Here is a 6,310-nt window from a genome sequence, read left to right as displayed (position 1 = left end):
TCTTCTCTCCCCCTCTTTCTCCCTGCAGCCACCCTGCCCCCTCTCTCCCTCTTCCTCTGCCTCTTCCTCTCTTCCTCTCTCTGTCTGCCCGCCTTCCCGCGCTGGCGCCGTACAGAGGACAGGACCACAATGGCCCTGGGTGATTAATGGTGACTATGGTGCTGTCGGCTTGCTCTCATATTCAGTTGTCTGCTGCTCTGCTCTGCTATCTTTTGCCTTTCTTCCACAACACTGTAGACCCACCAAAGACACACCGGCAGACACCACTGCAGGCAGCCCAAAACTGCTCCAGTACAGTGCAGGGAGCCAACCCTGCAGTTAGGGTGCATTAATTAATCAATAGACCTGGTGTGGTTTACAGCCAGCTCATCCTGCTGGGGACAGGCAGTTAACCCAGTGTGTTGGGGGATGGGTGGTACAGTTAGCCATGAGGTTGGCCTGCGCAGGACTGTGAAGCAAATGGCTGTGAGCGTCATCAAGTTTATTGCCCCGGAATCTGGAGTGTGAAAAAAGGCTCACAGCCTCGTCACTTCAGTGTGGCAGAATGTGAAGAGGCAAGGTGCTGTGAAATCCAATGTTTCTAATATGCACCCACCTATGGAAAGAGCAAAAAAGTCAAACTTCTTTGGTTGCAGTCATTTGATTTCAACTCACAAATTAGATTCATGATTCAAGGTGTTTTTTGTCTGATAAAATTGAAAAACCAAGCCCAGCGTTCTTTTGCGATACAAATAGCTGGCAGCATTAGCTCCAAAAGTCACTAAATCTAGTGAGGAAGTTGGCAAGTAGGCAACAATGACAGCCCTTCCATTCAGGCCTCCTTACGAAGCCACTCCCCCAAAATGATCACTATGAAGGTAACAACAAACACGGCCATTGTTAGTACTTTCAGCTGTCAAGCTAGCAGTTTGTCGAAGATTCCGTTGACTTGCAATGAGTGCATAAGCAGAGTGTGCTCAGGTACAAATACTAAAAATGTTTTCTTTTGTTTCTCAAACTATTTGATTGACTCATTTCCAGGGATGTAAAGAGAATTTCAAGAAATATAACAAAAATGTTTCTGAAATACATTACCACTCTGCTTATACCCATGATGTTTTTTTTGAATAAAAGAAGCCGCACCACAATAGAGGTAGTGATTCATTGCTAGCTCATGTTTAAATGCAAGGAAAACATATTGGACTATGCTTGTTTATGAAAAATAAAGGTAACACTTTAAAAAGAAAAACACCTCTTAGTCTGTTGAACTGTATTGCTGTATTTTCAAGATACAGGTGGTGCAGTTTTAGCAGCAGAAACAGTCCAGTTTCTGTTTGTGGTTTAAACTATAGACTTTGTCTTGTTTAAACTATGTTTTGCTTGTTAGATCTTAATCTGTAAACCACCCAGTAGAGCAGCCGTCAGATACAACAGTGCAATATTATTTCGCTCTACAAAGTCCAGAGAAATGGAAATACCACAGGGACATGGTATTTCAAGTGATTTACCAATATCCACATCATTGTCAGTAGGGGTTATTTGGCCACATCAGTGCAGTAGAAACAAGCTATAATCATGACAATGACACATTCAATGTGTTTGCAAACAGTTGCTTATACGCACATCCAGCATATACAGAGCTAAATGCTCAACTATGTTCATCAGCTAGTTTCTATCTATGCTGGGCCGATAGCGTATAATGGGTCTGTGGAGTTTTATATTTTTCCACTAAAAACAGAATTCTGCTGCAGCTGGAAACAATGCTTATGTGAGCATTGGGGTGTAAAACCAAAATAATCAGAATCAGGTTTGTTTACCAGGTATGAGTACACATACCACAAATCTAAAAAGAGGGCATCATAGCTGAACAAGAGTAAACATAAACATTTAGATATTTTGTACATAAAAGTAGATGAAAGTAGACGTTGGTGGATGTGTACCGTATATGCATACTTGTATGATTACAGTAATATATATATATATATTTGATATAATATATATTTGACTGTGATATACATGTTACAAAACAAACCCTTCCTATGCATACAATGAACAGACTGATAGGGTGGAGAGCCAGTGTCAGAGGACGCATGCGGTCATGCGTGGTTATGCAAGCTCATCCCATCTCGTGATTGTCCAATTTCCCACCCTACTGCTATAATAGCCAAACATTATACTGACTTAACGATATTGCATAAAGGTTTCAGGTAAACGACTGCAGCCACACAGACTGAAGCACCCTGCAGAGCTATGTTTTTCACATGGATTCAGGCGTAATTGTCGCGTCTCAGGGCAGGTGCAAAAGGCGCATTTATAAGAAATGCAATAGTCAGAGGGCATTTTTTGTCATTATAGTTCCATTTTGCCTCATCTTTTCTAGGAATATTTGCTCCCTATTATAAGACACTATGACTGGCCCAGTATTCACCATATAGACTGGGGCACAATGACTTACATGTACTGGTCAAGGAGCACACACTTCCATACAGTTGCATACTTGAATCTGAGTTCCCTGATGTTGATTTATATGAAACGCTGACCCATCCTAAGGGTTTTTGGTGGTAATGAGAACCCTTGTCCTCAGCCTTAGTTGTAAATAGCTCCCAGTGATTGGCTTTTGTCAGAGGTGTTGGAGGCAATCACTACACCAGCACTATATCAGCTAGATCAGGTTCAAATAATGGAATACAAAAGAGCCTGCCGTGTTGTTCACACATATGCTTGCACAAAGCTTCGGGTTTTACTTTAATGTCGTTAAATCTCCCTGAGAAAAATTCTGCTCCTATCTGTACCCTGGCTTTCTATTTTTGTATATACTGCAATACAGAGTGGTGTCAGGAAACAATTGGTGATCATTTTTTATTTATTTATTTGTAATCAGAGGAGTTTTAAATACAGCAGGGATTCAATTCTGCCCCCACTGATAATTATTATTACATGTCTGTTTTTTAATCATTCAAATGTTTGAGTGAGTGCATCAACTTTTTAACCTTATGTATCATCATGATTCCTACTGTGCGGGAACATGTATGCTGGCTAAGAGAAATCAGCGTACTGCCAATTAAGAAAACACACCCAGTAGATAAAACACAAGAAACAATGAAAAAGATTTCCCCTTTGAATGAAACATTCAGAAAAAACACTGCAAACATTTAAAAAAAAAATAGAACTACATTCACCAATTTGACAACCCATGCAGCAAAATAAATATGCTGCTGACACAGAAAAGACAAGCAAATACAGTCCAACACTATTTTTTTTATTCCATTTGAAAGATGTACTAATGCGTCCATCCAACATACATGGATGCATCTTTAAATCCAAACTAAACAGAATGATCTCTCTTCGTATACCATTACGTATGTGTTGGTCAAGAATGGGTTAAGAGGGACATCTTCAAGCGTCAAACCCAGAAGGTCAAATCACTTGTCTGATTGAAATACAGGGAGTCAAAAGACATCCAGTGGTCCAAATTGTGAGTGTTTGATGTTTTGGTCATATGGCCGTCTGATGAGCTGGATTCTGGTTGATAGAAAAAACACACTTAGAGCTATTGATATCTGGTATCAGTGGGTAGAGGACAATTAAGCTTGTAGAGCTTAGGGCCTAGACATACTAGGTGTATTAAGCAGAATTGCAGACTATCTTTAGTGTCAGGATTTAGTTACATAAGAAATATAGGCAGGAAACGGATAACAGCATTTTCAGGATGAAGCAGCTGACAGAAATAAATAGGAAATAAATAAACTGTATGTACATCCGTGTGTGTGTGCTTGGTTGTATGCTTACTAGCATCTGTCTGTCCACGGCCAATCTCTCATACTATTGGACCCAGATGACCTATTGTTTTTGGTGCTCATTTCTGACCGTATCCTTAAGGACCTCTTGTAGTTCACTTCTCGGAAGAGAAGAGCTTGTTAGCTGTGAGCAGTCAGTGGCCAGCAGAGTCCTGTAGTGTGTTTTCGGCTAACTGAGCTAAAAGCTAACGGGGACTTCTACATCTAACAAAGCTAACCACCAACAGTGCTGAACACACAGCACCTTAGACCAGTGGTAGTTTAGCTGCACAGAGCCAGAACAGCCAGCTGCATAGATTGAAATGAGTGAGGTGTGTGAAAAAAACGCATTTGACACACTTGCGACAATTGTGGTTTGCATTTCATTTAATCAAATATTACAGCAGTGGCCGTTGCAGACACACCTGGCGGAGATCTGCACTCTACTGAGGGAACTTTTTCTATTTTCTTCTTGATCGGGTCTGATAATATATGATTGCATATCACCTTAATTAGTGCTCTGCATGAAGACAGTATGTGAGGCTGTGCAGACATAATGAGCACCCATTAAGTATGAATAATTGCATGAGATTGTTGTGTCAAGACAAAGCTTCATGCTTTAATATTCATAAAGCATGAACAGATATTTCTCTGTCAGCCCCCTGGGGCTTCGAGGGGGCTCAGGTGGCATGTCATTCCCATTTGTCTTCCCCAATTATTTCTGTCTCTCTCTACGGTGAACTATCGGATTAAGGTAAAACTTCCAACAAACAAAAAAACAGCAGCCTGCTCATGCACACATCTCCAGGAGGAAGGAGATTCCACTGGCAGCCATCATATGTGTGCGCAAAATGTCAGCATGTGCTAATGGACTTTTTAAACAACTGTTTTCTTCAACGGACTTGCACTCCCGGTTGGTGAGACATAAAGGATATCCACACCAGTGCTGATGGACACAGCCAGTGATTCATACTTCCAGCTCTGGAATATTTTGGCTACAAATAAATACTTTTCGTCAAAATTAACACAATGCGTGTCTTTTGTCTTTGACAGGGATATTAAATTTAAAACAAAGCTGCCTTTTTTTTTGTTGTTGCCAGGACTGAGATGAGATGTGAGATGGAGTTCTTCTTAAAGAGTTGATTAATTCCGCAAAGCAAGAGTTACTACAATGGTTACTACAGCAATGCTCTTTGCACTGTTACTTACAAAGTCTCTCAGTAGGAAAGATACAGCTAGAATATTCTACTAATTTCACCACCATAATACATCCTTGTACTTTGTGTCTAATGTCTGATTCAAATAGACAATACAGTCTCTACAAGAACAATGCTACTGTATTATTATTGTATTCAGCACATCTAATTAGATCACTTTCAGGAGCAGGAAGACCATGTTTCCTTGCAGTCTAATGATTTAACCACAACTAGGTCATCATAATGGCATTTAAAGTGTACTGTATTGAATAGACACAGCACAGCATTGCTTTGTACAACAGATTAAGCCCACACTATTGCAGAACAATAACCACAATATTGCAGCACCGTGACAGGTCACTCACTGGCTGTCAGGAAAACAAATCAGAAGTGGTTGAAATGCAGTACATGACTAACCACACTGCCATCTAGTGATGCCATTCTGCTGAAATTAACAAAGAGACTAAAAAAGAGGGAACATTGACACTTTACCTCACTTTACCAGGCAGTTTGTCTACTGGCAATCTGCAAGCAAAGTCGAAGTTTGATACCTATTATTGGATATTGTTGTCAGCTAAGATTTTACTCATGCTGTAGACTTTGACCAACATTTCTATTGTAAAAAAAAAAAAGGCTTATTGCCTCTTCGCCACTGTCTCAATAAAGATAACAGCTCATTACTTTATTTCTACTTACTGTAAATGAGCACATTAGGACACCGCTGTTTATTTTCTTTCCATTACATGTAAATGAGAGGCACTGGGAGATGAATGGACTCATAGAGGCACAAACCGTTTTCTGGCCTGAGAAAAGTTCACAGATCCCTCATATACTGATGGCTAACTTTAACCTCTGCGTTCACAGCTCCACTATTTACTTTAGTTTCTGGATGCAGTCAATGGTCTGCAGGAAGCATTGGTCCAGAACGAGGGAATACCTCTGAGGAGAAGGATGGAGAAAGGAGTCATTCAAACCTGGAATGACAAATAGGTGAGGCTGTTTACGTATGCTGTGTTTACATAAGTTTGTGTTTGGTTTGGTGGGTTATTGGGCATTTTGGAATAAATCTACACCTTTCTGCGTAATGCAGCTACATAAAACAATATTAAAATTGTTTGGTGGAGCGTAATTTATTTGAAAGTGATGACACTCTTTAATGACTGAAGTCAACAAGAGCAACGTTGGTTTTTCACTGAAATGACACAGTAAAATGAGCATTGAACGTGCAGCAATGAGCTTGATATAAAATATGATAGCTGGTAATATTGGCCTTCTTCCTAACACCTACCACAAAATAAAAGCTTCAGATTATAACAGTTGGGAAAATATTGCACATGCCCAACAAAAACTGACTTCATT

This window comes from Anoplopoma fimbria, chromosome 3 (assembly GCF_027596085.1).
Source record: "Anoplopoma fimbria isolate UVic2021 breed Golden Eagle Sablefish chromosome 3, Afim_UVic_2022, whole genome shotgun sequence".
NCBI classification, from domain to species: domain Eukaryota; kingdom Metazoa; phylum Chordata; class Actinopteri; order Perciformes; family Anoplopomatidae; genus Anoplopoma; species Anoplopoma fimbria.
The sequence above is the reverse complement of the archived record's forward strand: the minus strand, read 5'-3'. Positions refer to the sequence as shown.